Source organism: Caretta caretta, chromosome 9 (assembly GCF_965140235.1).
Source record: "Caretta caretta isolate rCarCar2 chromosome 9, rCarCar1.hap1, whole genome shotgun sequence".
Classification (NCBI taxonomy): Eukaryota; Metazoa; Chordata; order Testudines; family Cheloniidae; genus Caretta; species Caretta caretta.
This window is the reverse complement of record NC_134214.1, coordinates 68,625,983-68,643,213: the sequence shown is the minus strand read 5'-3', so window position 1 is coordinate 68,643,213 and position 17,231 is coordinate 68,625,983. Positions and strand designations below refer to the sequence as shown.

At 42.2% G+C, this 17,231-nt stretch overlaps 1 long non-coding RNA gene across 1 annotated transcript in view; it reads right to left on the bottom strand.

The window, feature by feature from the left end:
• Nucleotides 1-8,871, bottom strand: part of LOC125643054 (uncharacterized) — a 129,654-nt gene extending 120,783 nt beyond the window's left edge. The window contains exons 1-2 of the long non-coding RNA XR_007358568.2: nt 8,784-8,871; nt 7,448-7,538 (exon numbers count right to left, since the gene is read on the bottom strand). This is a non-coding gene — a long non-coding RNA (uncharacterized LOC125643054). The remainder of the gene's footprint in view (nt 1-7,447; nt 7,539-8,783) is intronic.
• Nucleotides 8,872-17,231: the final 8,360 nt, after the last annotated feature.

The window sequence follows — 17,231 nt, the reverse complement described above, 5'->3', positions numbered from 1 at the left end:
ATGCATTGAATTGAGACAATGCTCCTGAAAGTATGTTGATATGCACACTGTTATAGAGGCAAGGGAAAAATCTGTGTCAACTGTATAGTAAAGGTTGGTGGCACAAGTTGTCAAGACGGCTTTATTATACAGTGTTTTAGTATTCATTAGAAATGTTGCACTGAAGCCCAGGTAATAGATTTCATCCCCAGTTCTTTTTCAGAACAAAAAAGTGTTTATGGTGCAGAACTGTTTCTTACCTGCCTCCTTGAGGGCCTTCCATACACAGCTAGAAAACAGGGAGATCATTAAACTTCTCTCTGTACCCCCCTTAAAGAATATAAAGTTTATTTCTAATGTGAGCCAAACATGGCTTTTCACAGCCACAGAAGGTTGTTATTGAAGTACACCCTGCTCGGGGGAGGGGATGCACAAATTCATCATTGCATGCATGTTTTGTAACAAACACTATGAATAATTAATATCAGCCTTAAAGCTGCTACATAGTGAATTCCACTATGACTTAGGTATTGCAGGAGTTCTGATTACAAGGCTTTTAGACAAAGGGTAGACAATGTTAAATCCTAGTTGAACACTAGGGTCAAGTTACACAGCAGTGCACTCTTTAAAGGTAGGCTAAATAAAGAGAAATAAAACTAAAAAGATTTCATTGCCATTAAACCTTTTCATATATATGGTTCAGTCCTCATGCTGCCACACACAATTCTACGTTTGTTAAGTCCTTGTTATAATCTGACCCTGCTTGGCTGGGTTTTCAATAGTCTCTCTTCCCTTCAGGGTGATGGGGAGTCCCAAGTTCCATGGTTTTAGCATAGGGCTACTCAGCCTAGGTCTCCTGGGTTTAGGACCTTCTTCCTCAAAAACCTGTGGCTAGAGTAGGTAAGGGAATCCAGGCTTGCCCTCTCCCCTGGGTTCCCGCTCAGGGCCCTTGTTTTGCACAGTCAGAGCCAGGCCTTCTCGGTCCCCTACTGCTCCTTGGGATGCTTTCTACCTTCCCTCCTTTGTAGGCTTCGCCAGCCTCTTTCCCTACTTCTCCCTCTTCGGATTTGTCTGTCAGCTCCTCACCAGCCTGCTGGGGGGATTCCCTCTGCAATCACTCTGCGTCTCTGGCAACCACCCCACGCTCCTGCCTTGCAGCCCTTTTATCCTTACATCAGCTGTTAGCCTTCCAATCAGCTCCAGCTGAGAAGGCAGATGCTCCATTAACCCTTTGGCTTCTGCACCAACGGGAAGCGTATAGACCCCATGACACATCCTTTGCCCGTGTACCTCATCCCTGTTCTGAAAGGATAATCACAAGAGTCAGGAAGATCATAAATTATCTATGCCTATACAAACCTTGACTTCATGCCATTAGCAACAACATTAATTAGATCCTTTTGAATGATGCTGATACATACCCATCAGGAACTCATTTTACACTAGCCACAATACCTTTTGGATACCATCACTGGTAAAAGCCAACATAAACAGGTCTGACCTGGTAATACAGGAGTGAAAAGCTCTATCATTTTTGATCTCCCACCACTGATGCTAATAGTTATTGCACTTATATTAACAACTTACAACTACAATATGTGTATAAGTGTCAGAGATTGTAGTTCCTTTACATTATTATTAACAGAACCTTTTCCTTTCACACCTCATTCAAGGCACTAGCAATGGTCTATGGGGTAGGGAATACTTTGAGCACTTGGAGTTAAATAAGCATTTGATATAATAAAGGTAAGGCCATTAAAATATATTTTAAAAGGGGTGGATTTGTGTGTTTGTGATGCCTGAGTAGTGCAAGAATGAAAGAGCGGCTTTTTCTATGCAGTAATTCAGTAGCATAAGGCTGCTGAGCTGCCATGGAAGCACACTTAACTTGTCATGAAGCTTTACAGTCTATTTGCAGTGAGCTACTGATTGCTCTGAAATTCTGTTTCTCCAGGTAATTTGCTAGAGACATTTAGCAACCATTTTTACGAGGTGAACCTTGAGTGCCACCTCAAAAATACGCATCTGCCCATTGCAGAGGGGATTGTCGCAGCCCATACCTGGCCACACAGGACAGCACGGCCCCATGCCTTGCCCCCTTATATGGCCGAGTGAAGGCTGCTCAGGTTGTGACAGGTTATGGGGGAAAGGGAGGCAGGAGGGGAACAGAGACTTGTTGGGTTTTGGAGGGTCTTCTCTTTTCTTAGAGGGCTCAGTTCTGTACCACTTAATTCAATAGCAAAGCTCTTATTGACTTTCAAAGTTCAAGGTCAGGTTTGCTGGGCCCTTAGGATGTGTGAGGGAATAAATTCTTATCATAAGTCCCCTCGACCTCTTCATTACTTAAGAAAGACAGTTACAAATGTTTTTAAATGGTGTGCTTTATCCTAGCCTTCCTTTTTCACTCCATAACAAGCAGCAGACTGGGCTCTTTGCTGCCTCCAGAAAACTGGATTAAGAGCTGCATAAGGAGAGATTCCCAGGTGTATGTTGGCAAGGTTGTAAGCAGGTGTGTGGGAAGGTAATTTACCTAAACTTGACAGCACAACTGTCACTTCTCTACAGTACTGGTTTTGACTCCCAAGAGAAGAGCCTGCCTAACTAATCAAATCTCTAATGTAGCAACTCATTTTCTGCTAAATACTCCAAGTCAGCAGTGGGTAAGGGATTTGTTCCAAGTCCTGTTAAGCCATTGCATACACTGAAGGGATGGAGACCATGTCTGATGAGTAGAGCCTTGGAGAAGTGTTGGACATTCAAATGCTTCTTACCCTATGCCCTGTATCATAAATATAAAGGGAAGGGTAAACACTTTTAAAATCCCTCCTGGCCAGAGGAAAAACCCTTTCACCTGTAAAGGGTTAAGAAGCTAGGATAACCTCGCTGGCACCTGACCAAAATGACCAATGAGGAGACAAGATACTTTCAAAGCTGGGGGGGGGGGAGGGGGAGAAACAAAGGCTCTCTCTGTCTGTGTGATGCTTTTGCCAGGAACAGAACAGGAATGGAGTCTTAGAACTTAGTAAGTAATCTAACTAGATATGCGTTAGATTCTGTTTTGTTTAAATGGCTGAGGAAATAAGCTGTGCTGAATGGAATGTATATTCCTGTTTTTGTGTCTTTTTCTAATTTAAGGTTTTGCCTAGAAGGATTCTCCATGTTTTGAATCTGATTACCATGTAAGGTATTTACTGTCCTGATTTTACAGAGATGATTCTTTTACCTTTTCTTTAAATAAAATTCTTCTTTTAAGAACCGGATAGATTTTTCATTCTTCTTAAGATCCAAGGGTTTGGGTCTGTATTCACTTGTACCAATTGGTGAGGATTTTTATCAAGCCTTCCCCAGGAAAGGGGGTGTAGGGTTTGGGGAGGATTTTGGGGGGAAAAGACATTTCCAAGTGGGCTCTTTCCCTGTTATATATCTGTTAGATGCTTGGTGGTGGCAGCAAAAAAGACCAAGGACAAAAGGTAAAATAGTCTGTACCTTGGGGAAGTTTCAACCTAAGCTGGAAAAAATAAGCTTAGGGTTTTTTTCATGCAGGTCCCCACATCTGTACCCTAGAGTTCAGAGCGGGGAAGGAACATTGACACCCTGCATCATGCATCCATGTAAAATTATGTAAGTCGACTAAAGTTCTTCTTGCCACCTCCTCCCCCGCCCCCACCCAACCTTGCATGGTTCTGTCTTCCTGTACATTTGGTTTAGCTTTTCAACATATTACAATCTTAAGAAAAACAAAAAACCACACACAAAACCATAGATACCTCACTGTTATCTGCACAAACTAGTCCTACATGCCCATAGCTGCAAGAAACTGGTGTTCCACCAGAGCTGATCTCTGCTCACATTCTAGCTTGAAATACTGTTCTCAATTGAAAATGATTGAGGCTCAAGTGTTCATTTAAGGTAACACACGATTAACCTGTGGAGTTGTATATAATAGATTTTCTGCCCAGTCACTTCATCTAATTTTAACTTCAGTGAAGACTTTTTTTAATTTCAAGCACAAATTAAAAAAAAACCAAAACCTGTGACTTAAAAGTCTGACAGATCCAAAAAGATAATGACAATTCATTTCAAGAGGTCACCCTGAATGCTTTTTCATATGCTATAATATAAGTAGAGAAGACAGGAAATCTCTGACTTTGTGGAGTCACCTGTATAGTGAAGCTACATTATCCATTTTGGAAAAATACTTACAGGTGTCTTTTAAATTGTACAGCAACATTTATTAGCATTAGCGTAGCACAGTCAGAATCTATTTCTTCCATAGGTGTGTGCCACCCTCTCCATGAAAATGCAGAGATGTTATACAATCTCATGTGGAAAACTATGTTTTATTGATAGGAGAAATGCATTAAGTGGAGAAAATATGGTAGTCCTGCTTTTGTGAGCATACTAACCAGCTCTGCATATGATTTACAATGACAATTAAGTCAGTTTAACTTATTTTCAATTGGCTAGTAACATCAGGATCTCAGTGGTGGAGCAGAGCATTTTCCTTAGCTCAGGCAGTTCAGTGCCATAACAGTAAATTACTGCGTATTTGTCTTTCAAAAACAAGAGAGCCATAAAAATCCCTGCATATTGGACTGAATATTTTAATGATTGCCTTGTAACAGATTATATAAACCCTCAGTACTTCATTCTGGTGCTACATTCAATGGGAAGTTCCTAACTGGCTTACTGGAAAATTAACTCCAACCTCAAATTTAAGATGCACCAGAAAACAAATTTTCCAAGTTTCCTTCATTTTAAACATGGTTCATTTTCAGGTCAGACAGCTGATCCGAAACAGGAACAAAAAAACTAAAGTAAGCAACATAATTGAAATACCATGTGTAGGAATCAGATAATTCCAAACTGTACACCTGTCCTCAGATAATACCAAATTCGGGAGCTTAGTGAAAAGTTCTCAACTAACTTTCTGATGGCTATATTGGAGTAACACTGTTATGTGTTAGGTTACACATCTCTGAGGCTGCCCTTCATTTAAGAGAGCCGTAAGAAGCCATTAAGCTCTTTTATGTAACCAGGTAGCTGAAACAATAGTGGCCTCCACCCCAAACACTGGCATATGTCACTGTCGAAGGCAAGGAGTATGTCTGCACTGCAGTGGGATGGTGTGATTCCCAGTGTGGGTATACCAGCACATGGTAGCTCTGCTTGAGCTAGTGCCTAAAAATGGCAGTGTGGCCCTGGTGGTAGAAGTGGCAGCTCGGGCTAGCTGCCCGAGTACAGTGCCTCCCAACATCCTGGGTATACACTTGGAGAGGAGCCAGACTGCAACAACCACACTGATATTTTTAGCATGCTAGCTTAAGCAGAAATACTAAACGTATGTCTACCTGTGTTGGGAATCACACGTCCTAGCTGCAGTGTAGACATACCTGAACGCACATGCAAAGCACATGTGGGTGGAGGGGATACACTGGCTATTATTTTGTGAACGTTTCTGTGACTGTGGAAGAGGCAGAAAGACTAGAGGAGATGAGAAAGAAGGCAGCAAGGAAGCACCAGATACAACCCGAACAAGCTCTTTGAATGTGGCTGTGAGAGAAGTGAGGAGATAACATTTTGGGGACAAAATGCTGGCTGAAAGGAATTTAGGAGCTATGAGCAAAGAAACGGTCTCCTGTTTGATTCCTCCTGAATTCAAGGAAATGGGACTTTGTACGTTCACTGTAAATAAACAGGAATGCATCAAAAAGACACCTGACTCCTCCACAGGCCCCCCAACGTTAGCAACCGCTTGGATCAAAAAGGGTTAATAGATTTATATAAACACCTTAATCATAACCAAGATCCTTTGTACTAGAAAAAGGAAGCTGAATGAGCCATGAACAAAAATAGTGAAACAATGAATAAAAGCAGTGTTAAAGAGAAAGTCTTCTATTTAGTTTTAAAAGCATGTACTCCTTTGATAAAGCCATGAAGGCTGAAAAAGAACATCTAACATATGGAACTAGGATTTAAGGCTAGTGGGGACTGTTAGGGGGCACTTGTTTAGAGAATCTTCTTACCATTTCTTCAGTTTGAGAAAGAACACATTTCTCAGTCACTGAAGGCCAGATCCAAATCCCACTGAAATAGACTGCCATTGACCTCAGTGAGCTTAACACACAATGTGATTTAAATGAAAAAGTAACAAAGCCTAGAGCCCGGTAAAAAGTCTTCTAGGTGGTTAGAACTGTTATCTTATATTTAGGCCCTGATCTTTCAATTGCATTTGCCCAGATGCCACTACCTTGTCTTCAGTCTCTATTTTTAATCTTATGCATTCTTTGTCATTTTTATTTTGACTGTCAGCAAAAGGAAGATACTTTGAAAATAGAAGTGCTACTACATTGTGTATAACAAAAGCTTACCCGTTCAAATCTTCACATGCTTCATTTTTACTAATGCACTTGTAACAAATCTGACATTTTGTCCTAAGTAAAATGATATTTGAAATCTTGGAAGAAAAAAAAAATCCCCTGACAAACAATCTCTTTCTTTACAAATTTCTCCAAGCTTGTGACTTAAGCCAAGGGCAAGGGAGAGATTAATTTAACCCTTAAGCAATCTACCAGGAAGAAAAGAGATTTTAAATGTGCTATTTTGGGTCTGGGTTCAGAAAAGTCTTACTGACTGGTTCCCCCACACACACTATCATAATCTGCATAGGGAAATATATAAATATTGGCAGCTCTCAGGCTTGTTTTTCCATTAGAATCCTAGCAAATAAATGGTAGTGAATTTTCAAGCTTCGTGTGTCAGGATTTTAAGTGCACAGGAATGGCATAGTTCAGGTATGGTCACTCTGCCTGGCCACAGGTAAGGATCAAAGCTGTTCAGGCACTTTATTTGTTGTAGTATTCTAATAGAGAGATTTATTAGTCACAGAATTGTTATTTTATTGTTGGTTTTAATACTATGATAGAATATTAGAACCACTGAAGTCGTTGGAAAGACTCCCTTTGACTTCAGTGGACTCTTGATTGGGACCTTAATGACACTAATATAAACTCTCTTGCTAAGGTTAACACAATTCAATTTTTCCAGGATGACTGACAAATTTAAGCAGCCAGCTTGTTATACCCAATCTGAAGTTATTTTATTTTAGAAAGAGTTTTTGTTAAAAAAAGCTTGTGCTTATTCTGTAATATCACTTACACAATATATACATTACAATGAACATCGGACTTCAGCAGACTGATCGCAAAACGTTTATATTGTATTTAATCTGCACTCATGGATGGGAGATCTTGATTACCTTAAAACAACAACAAGAAGCCTTAGTCCTCTAGTTTGTGCCAATATTGCTGATTATTTCCCACCTTTGGTTCATCTGTTGCCTATGTGGATGTTCAAATAAGCACAGGCTTTTCCAAACTTGTAGCATTTCAAATAAATTGAGATTTTTTTCAAAGTTCATTTGAGAGGGACCTTGGAACAAGCAGTTCTCCATGGCATTTCAGCTTACCTTCTCATAGCATCCATATGCCTCATCTTTGTCTGTAGCATCCTTCTGGTTTGTCCTTAAAATGTGGAGCTCCTTCCAGCTTATCTGCCATCTGTTCGAGGATTACAATATTATTATAATTGCTACATCCAGGCAAGTAACATCTCAGACCTGTCTTTCCCCAAGTGTTAAGCCACCCCTAGGTTACTCTTTGTTGTAGCAAACAATTGGACAATACAAAGCAAAATGAATTCTCAAGAAAATGACAAAGGAGCTTTCACAAGTTATAGGCAAAGAAATTCATTCTAGCCAAACCTCTGTCTCTGAAACTCACAAAAATAGTGGACATTTCATGTGACAATATGTATCTTGGTCTCAGCTACAGAAAAGCCAGAACAGACCTCAGGCAGTTTTTCGATACTTCTAAACCATGCTCTATATGAAGTAAACAGGAGGGGATCTGAATAAGGGAGAGTGTTCAGCAAAGTTCTTATACATCAAAAAAGGCCTAATCACTTTGGGGTTTGGCTGATGTTTCAAGTTGATTTTAGCCAAAGAGGCACCTCCATTCCTTATTGCATTCAGAGAACTGAACAAATAGCAATTAAAAAGAAAATAATTTGAGAGAGAGCGTTGTCTGATTAACTGAGTATGGGACCAGCAGCTAAACATTTTAGTTTTCATCTTGGATTTGCATTAGGGCCTCAGACAAGTCAGTTAACTATCTTGGCTCTGTTTCCTTACCTGTAAAATGGGGATAATACTTACATGCGTCAAAGGTTAGGGGAAGGGAAATTGTTGGGAAGGGAAATTGTTGAGAAGTATAACTCACCCCACTTCTACTGAAAGAGCTCACCCTCCTCTTTCCATTTACTTTAACCCCTGCCTGCCTCACAGTATGGCTGTGTGATTAGTTAGTGTTTTGTACAGCACTTTGGATATTGAAGTCACTGCCTACGATAATTGTTCTCTCTCATTAGAAAATTATCATAGCACTGTTAGTTTCCAAAAAAGTAAATTGCCACTATTGTGATAAAGCAGCAGAGTGATGGGATAAATGCTTCCATTTTAAATCTCTCTCTAGACAGCCTAATGTCCTACAGACCAATGCCAGATGTGTAATTTCAACAGAGCATGCCTTTACATGCCTCTTCCAACCCAGCAAAGTTAGGGAGACAAGAATGAGAAGCCTGGCCACTAACAACAGCACCTTCAAATCTAAATGCAAAAGCAAATTGGACTTTGCATTCCCACAAAAACCCCTTTATACCCACCACTACCACACATCAAAAAGATTATTTAGTCTACTGTATTCAAGTTTTATTTGAATAGGCCATGTTACTTGTTTAATACTTACCAGGCATTCTGATGCTAATGGGAGGAGGGTATATTAGTACCTGTGAATTAGATTAGAGACAGATCAGCTCCAGACAGACTCTGCTCACTGCAGAACAGCTGAAAAGAAAAACATTCTTTAAGATTGTTATGGGAGGCCTTGAACAAAAAAAGGGCTACAGAATTGGCTTCAGAAACAGGTACTGTATAGTTTGTTGTTTTTTCTATTGCAGTAATTTGGGTCAGGAGTTCCTGCATTCCAGGCCTGAACTTCACCCATCGGATAGGGGCTTCTAGCTATGAGCTCACAGACGTATTGGTATATTTTAATATTCTGCTTTGTATATTCTTCTTCTTTGTAGCTATTATGTCTTAGTTTTAGAAAATGCCACAGTAACTCATACTGCCATACAGTTACTTGACATACTTAACTCAGTGGAAATACATGATTCATTTGTACACACTGGCGATACAATTTTAGTGTTCCTTAATGTACTGCATGGCAGAATCTCAGTCTGATCGTGCTATCATAAACACTAACTTAAGTGTAAGTGTTAATAGAAAGATGAGCTCAAAAGCCTTGGAAAACAATATCTTATTTTTGTCTGATCACTAAAAAAGTGTCTTTAAAAATTCATCTCATACTGCCAAGATGAAAAGAACATGCCTTCAGTGATATTTAATTGCTGCTCCGTGGATAATTATTTGTTCAGAGTAAGCCAAACTTAGTTCATAATCTTTTGCTGCCATCTGTTGGTAAATAGAGGGTAATGGCAGGGTCTTTGTTTTGTGTGCTAGGCTTGAGGGGAACACAAAGGTGATTTCAATATCCCATACCTCACTTGCAAGGGATTGAATAAACTAACAATCATGATTCCTGAGCTCCGTGCCAACCCTAGATGTACAGGCCCTAGGACCAAAGCTTAAAACAGATTGGACTACACAGTTGCAGATAAGAAAAAAAAAATTCTAAGATGCCTCTAAAGAGAAGTCAGTTGCTAACAGAGGGAGTGATGCAAGTGAATCTAAAGTAGCTCGTACTGAACAGAAAGCCAGTTTCATTATGTAAGTCACTCTAGCGCCAATTATTTCCTAGTTCTTCCAGCGCATGAAATAACTAACAATGGGGTAAAACACATTAGGGGCATGAACTGGGAACAAGTTCTGTGCATACGTCAGGCTGGAAATAAGCTGATGGCTTTGTTTCAGTTTGTTCTTTTGATTTCGGATTTCTTGAAGTTGACAGTGCTCCCATTAGTCATTCAGGAATCATGAAATCTGGAGACAAACCCAGAGCAGCAACAAAGAGCTTGCTGAAACAGCTAATGCAGTAACTCAGTGCTTCTCAGCTGGAAAACTGACTTTCCCCTTACTCCCATTTTTCATTCTACCAAATATTAAGACACTTCCTTCTCCATCAAAGGGAGTGACAACATTCAAACAAACCTTGATCAATAGGTCTTTCAGCCCTCGTATAGATTGCACCGATCACAACAAAAATGCCTTCCATTTTTCTCGTATCCTGGCCTTCCTTCTCCATATCTTTTCATAATAAAATGTAACCCTCTCTTTGGAGGTCAGCTGAGTGGTCATTTCAGTTCCCGTGGGTACCACTCAGCGACAGCTGGAGTCCATCGATTGTCAGTGAGCCTCACTCACTGACACATGCCCAGCCCATCACATTTTACTATGCCTGCTCTCAACACCGACGTCCTTCACTCCACTCTGCTGTCTGGTCACTTCACTGGGGACTCAGTCACAGATTGAAATTCCCAGAATTCTTCTGTCCATCGCCCTCTCCATGACAGACAATTGCCGCTCCTCTGTCTTCATCAGCGCTCATGTTGTGCTGCCGTACAACATTGCCGGCAGTACTGTTGAGATGAAGAGGTTGGCACATATTGCCTTGTTGATTTTTCCTTGGAGGACATCCTCGATAGATGTGAATGCACACCAAGCTGCTTTCTTTCTTTGTGAGAGTTCACCTTCCTGATTGTGATGCATGTTAATTTCTTGGCCCAAATAGACATATTGCTCAACTTCTTCTGTTTGTTCTCCCTTGATTGTTATTTGGGCCTTTGACAAGGTATCAGACTGCATACATTTCATTTTGGAGCGGTAAATATTCAGTCCGACATGGCTGCTTTTTGTGTTGAGTTCTTGCAGCATTTTCTGTAGTTTGAAAGTATTTTCGGTGATCAACATCAATATCCTAAAATTGTGAGGAACCAAAGTAATTCCTTCACTGAACAAGGCTGGCATCGGAGGCTCACACTGCAGCTGCTGCAGGACCCACTAGAGCTTTTCCAGTTCACACTGCTACCTGAATTACCATGGGGATTGCTGTGTGTGCAAAGGGGATGTGCTGTGTTGGGAGCAGGTTTGCTGACTGGCTCCCAGGGGTAAGGAAGGCTGACTTATTTTAATGAGGTCACTGGTCCACTTAGAGGGAGATGAAAGCTTCCGAAAGATCCAGAACAATTAGCGAAGGTGAGTTTGGATGAAGGAATACAATGGCAGGGAAGAGGCAGGGAAAGCATTGGTTCTCCTTCCCCCCCCCCCCCCCCCCCGAGTCCAGTTCTTTGATGGCTACGTTAAGGGTCAGTGGAGAGAGGGATGGGAGTGGGGAAAGGGGCTTATTTTACCAAGGCAGGTCAATTAGACTAAGCTACCAAGACAAGAAAACTGAAAATACACTGTTAATACGGAGATCAAGCCTTTGAATGGGTGACAATCCCCCTTTGTCCCCTAGAAAACAATCTACTAGACTTAAGGGGGGCGAGGAGTTAAACTGCATATTTTGGTTTAGTTTTTTATTAAATTCAAGAGGACAAATTCCTCTGAGATAACAAGAAAACAGGAACAGGAGCTCCAGGTGGAAATCACAGATGAGATTTGTATTGAGGTTCATAAATACATAGCTGGTTCAAGTTGGCATGAATTTCAATACAAAATAATCAGTCAGTTGTTTCCCATACTCCAACCACACAAAACAGGAGAAGTGGCTAGAAAGGAATACATTTATGTCTGCTTTGTTTGTATCAAAATTTAATCTTTTATGGACCCAATTTCACCCAATATTAGAAAATAATTTCATCAAACAAATATATCTTCACCCTCCTTTTTAATTTAGTCCCAAGTCAGCAGCTAAGAAAAAATTTCTAAGAAACCAAAGTAATTCCCTCTCATGGAAGCTCAGGCTTGTGATAAATTTACTATCACGTGAGGCTAAAGGAATTAGTGCCAGGTTCTGCAACCATTGCTCATCTTGAATAGTAACTTTCTGCTTAAATAACCCCACTGGTAGTAGAGTGTATGGGGGAAGACTAAGAGTATTGGCAAATTAAGGTCTCAATTCAAAAACATGTAAGCACATGACTATCCAATTAACTACATTTGCCACATGCTTAAATGTAGGTACCTATGTTTCCAGGAATTGGACTTAAAGTACTACCCAAGATGAGCAATAGTAATCCAATCTGGCTCTTAGTTTCATAAATAAAAAAAATATTTTTATTAAGTGCCTCACAAAGTGGAGAGGATAATCAATGAATTTGTGACAACAGCCTGCATCACCCTGGAATGTGCACACCGGACTCTCATCAACATTAAGGGAGACTGGTGTACATATCCAAGGGAAAAGTTTAGTAACAGAAGATATGCATCTACAAAGACTTTTGTTTATAATCTGCACTACAAATTGAATTGATAATGAGCCAACTGCCTATTTAGATATTTGCAGCAGATGAAGTGAGCTGTAGCTCACGAAAGCTTAGGCTCAAATAAATTTGTTAGTCTCTAAGGTGCCACAAGTCCTCCTTTTTTTTTTGCAGATACAGACTAACACGGCTGCTACTCTGAAACCTTTAACTTATGTTACAGCATTCAAACCCTTGCACAACAAAAAAGTAACTGCTAGCATGTACAGTCTGATCAGCCAAGAAGAATTCTAACATATAGGGTGTTTGGATGTTGATGTTGCTTATACTGAGATTTTATGAACATAATAAAAACTTTAATTAATCCTTTACAAACAATAACCTTCATAATGTTCCATTATGGTCAGACGCTATCTTATTTTGAGGATGGCAAGAAAAAAGCAGCAAGGTGCTTAGCACCGCAGAGTATGACATTTATAACTCAATTTCTTCCAACCCACCAGAGTATTATACCACCCCACGCTGACTAACCAAATGGGATCAGCAACCCTCTTCCAGTATTCATTGAAGAACAAGACTGCATGTATAGTATGAAGCTATGATTCGCATATGTGCTCTTCAAGTTTAGAACAAAAGAAGTCCACCTATCTGCTAGGATGCATTGCTTTGAAGAGAGAATCTTAAAAAAAACAACAACAGTTTACTCATATGGAGGTTTATTTTGGGGTTTTTTTGGTTTTTTTTTTTTTTTTTTTTGGTTCTCCTTGATGGAAAAGGACAGCAAGTACCTATTTTCCACAACAGAAAATAAAAAAAAAGGCTGCTGTTATCCCCGCTCTGGACACCAGATGGTATTACAAAGTATGAAACAAATGCCAAGGCATTCCCACCTCTTTCTTTGAATCCAGGCTTAATGCCAGCAGAATAGAATTGAAAGCCAACCAGATAATTGCATTTTCAAAGACGTAGAAGGCAGCATATTCAGGACAAGGGTACATACAGCTGCCATAGATCAAACAAGATAGGTAGGGTGACCATATGTGACAAAAAAAGTGAGCATTTGTCCTGTTGCTTGGATCAAGTTTGCAAGAGCAAACGGGACAAATACTCATTTTTGCAAAAAAAAAAAAAAAAAAACCCAACAACAACAACAAAAAAACAAAAAAAACCGTCAGGACGGCCAGGACAGGGCTTAAAAAAGGGACTGTCCCAGCCAAAACCAGGATGTATGGTCACCCTAAAGATAGACAGCTTTGTAGTATGAAAATCAGAGATGGAGTCACGCAGAACCTCGAATGCAGGACGCACATTTCAGGGAAGTTGAGACCTGAATGTTTCAGTCTGGATGCATGAATAAGGTGACACCTAGGCCTGGACATATGTATTATAAGTAGAGTAAGTTACTCTGCACTCTCTAGAACAGTGGTGGGCAACCTGCAGCCCGCCAGGGTAATCCACTGGCGGGCCACAAGATAGTTTGTTTACATTGATTATCTGTAGGCATGGCCGTCTGAGGCTCCCAGTGGCCACGGTTTGCCGTTCCTGGGCAATGGGAGCTGTGGGAAGTGGCTTCCCACAGCTCCCATTGGCCAGGAACGGTGAACCGAGGTCGCTGGGAGCTGCGAACCGTCAATGTAAACAAACTGTTTTGCGGCCCGACAGGGGATTACCCGATGGGCCACATGCAGCCTGCGGGCCGCTGGTTGACCACCAGTGCTCCAGAATGACTTCATACATTTCTGGGCCAGATTTAGATGCTTACAAAAAGATCCTAAATAATTCCTTATAATTCCTAGTTTAGGTTTAGAAAAACAGTGAGAGAATGGGAGTACTTGTGGCACCTTAGAAACTAACACCTTCTTACTCAGTAGGTCTGCTCCCTGAGTCTATTCAGTCTTTATCATGCTCACTTTACTGTCAAATGAAAAAAATGTTAAAACTGCAGAGAACACAGCTGAGAGAGACAGTTGGATTGCATCCCTACTCATGCACCAGCATCAATGGTTGAAACTATGTAAACTGTTAATCCCAGATGACACAAGGCAGAAGAATGGGGAACAATGAGCTAAGACACTATCATCTCTATAACAGGTTTGCTAAGCATTTATCCCAGTCTTCCAGTATTATGAACACGGTAGAGGGGCTGCTAGGTAACAGAAGCAAAATGTTTATTGAGAAGTAAATATAAAGTGAATAATGAGTCTGTGTTGAAAGGAGACAAATCATACTATGCTACACAGGGAAATGAGGCAAGAAATCTCAACCTTCATCTCAAAAACAGAGGAGAACTTTATAAAGGAGAATTTCCTTTGGTATAGCAAGTCCCTTACTGGTTCTCTGAGTAAACCATAGAATTATAGAAGATTAGGGTTGGAACAGACCTCAGGAGGTTATCTAGTCCAACCCCCTGCTCAAAGCAGGACCAACCCCAACTAAATCATCCCACCCAGGGCTTTGTCAAGCTGGGCCTTAAAAACCTCTAAGGATGGAGATCTGTTGGATCATATTAAAGAAGTTCTGTATCAAAATCACAAATTAGTTTGATTCCCCATAGTTTAAATTCAAGGGTATTACTAATTACTAATTGGTTTTTGGTCTCTTGCTTTTACTGTCTCTCTCCCTCTCTGTGAAACTTGCAAGCTGCTAATTGTGTTAGTACATCCTAAAACAGAGTCTGTTCTCAAAGCAATACTTTGTAACAACAACTAGGCACAGAGAGAGACTCAAAGCGATACTATGTAACAGAAACAGCACACAGAGACCCCCAGCCCTTTTGCTCTATTTATCTCGCTTTGTTAACAATTGTGATTAAAATAGAGATAGAGGATGTATGCAGTGATAAGCTGCCAAAATATTAACAACCAGTTCCCTCCTCACCCCATGAGGGGGTCATGCCCCCCCCCGGACTCCTGCCCTATCCAACCCCCCGCATTCCTTGATGTCCCCCCGGGACCCCTGCCCCTTCCACCCCCCCCGACTATGCCCAGAACCGGGCAGGCGGGTCTTGTGGGCCACTGTACTGGGTGCCCACCCCACCCCACCTCTAAGACCCAGAGGGACCTGCCAGTGGGTGAGGTGGGGAGTCCCAGCCTTCCCGGTGGGGAAGGCATCCTTATCTGGGGCGGCTCCAGGGAAGCATCCGGCAGGTCCCTCTGGCTCCTAGGGGCGGGGTAGTGTAGCTAGGGGGGAGCAGGCAGAGCGGCTGCTCCCCCCACCGATCACATCAGAAGAGGTGCCTTAGGCACAGACTCCGTGGGGGCTCCAGCCCTGGAGCCCCTACAGGGAGAATTTGGTGCGTGCAGAGGACCCACCAGCAGCTGCCTGCCCCGTGCCTGGCCTCAGCTCGCCTCCACTCCGCCTCTGCCTCCTCCCCTGAATGCACCGCCCCGCTCTGCTTCTCCGCCCTCCCCCACTCCCAGCTTCTCGTGAATCAGCTGTTTGTGCAGAAAGCCGGGGGGGCGCTGAGAAGCGGTGGCTTCGCACTCAGGCTCAGGGAGGCGGAGGCAGAGCGGAAGTGAGCTGGGACGGGAGGGGGGGGTTGGGGGCACGAGAATGGCCGCTCGTGCCGCCGCAAGTAACCTAGGGGGGATGCACAGGGGAACCGCTACCCGCCCCAGCTCACCTCCGATTCTTTGGGCCTGAGCACGAAGCCACCACTTACTTCTCAGCCCTCCCAGGCTTCCTGTGTGAACAGCTGATTCACGGGAAACCGGCGGGGGACGGGAGGGGCGCGGAGAAGCAGAGCAGGGCAGTGCATTCAGGGGAGGAGGTGGAGGCAGAGCGGAGGTGAGGTGAGCTGGGGCCGGGCGGGAAGCTGTGGGTGGGTGCTCTGCACCCACCAAATTTTCCCCGTTGTTGCTCCAGCCCCAGAGCACCCACGGAGTTGGCACCTAAGGCGCCACTTTTGGCCCATTGTTTAAGTTTAGAAGCCAACTGGTTCTAAAAGGGCTTCTAAATTTAACAACCGGTTCCAGCGAACCGGTGTGAACTGGCTCCAGCTCACCACTGGATGTATGTGGATGGATGCTTCGTGTGGATAATAAATGAATGAGGTGCCAGCCTAAGAATCCAGTGTCGATCGGCCGAAGAAGGCGTCAAGTGGAAAGAACCAGAGGACCCCCGGAGGGCAGGCTGGAATCCACCCAACAGCCTCAAGGATGGGAGAACCGAAGAACAAGATAACATCTGGCAGCACGGAGCCGTCAGGAATGTGCCATCTGCTGATTGATTCAGCAACAGCATGATGAAGCAATTCCCATGGACTGGCATAGGAAGAAATTTCTATAAAAATGGACTCTAGAAACGGAGTTACTTTTGGGGTCTGATTCTGCAAACCAACTTCCAGGAGCATCAGATGTGCATCTGACAAGGCCCTGCTCCCTCCTCGTATCCAGGCCACCTGGCCAGTGGCTTGGTAGGAGCAACTTTAAGGCTGGTAACTATGATAACAACCTTGCAGAACCTGTGTGCGTGTGTATGAATAAATATGAAATTGAATGGAATGTTATAGCTATAACTAACTACTTTTAAGTGAGCTGTAGTTCACGAAAGCTTATGCTCAAATAAATTTGTTAGTCTCTAAGGTGCCACAAGTACTCCTTTTCTTTTTGCGAATACAGACTAACACGGCTGCTACTCTGAAACCTATGATTCTTTCTGCATTCACAGTAAATGTGGTATTTTGCCTTATCCCTTTTAATAAGATCCTGCTGGTTTTTATTTTATTGGTATAACATTTTGGTGGAGAATTGCAGAAGGGGGAATATTGGTAAAAAAAACTCAGTTATTGTAAATATTGGGGTGCACACCAC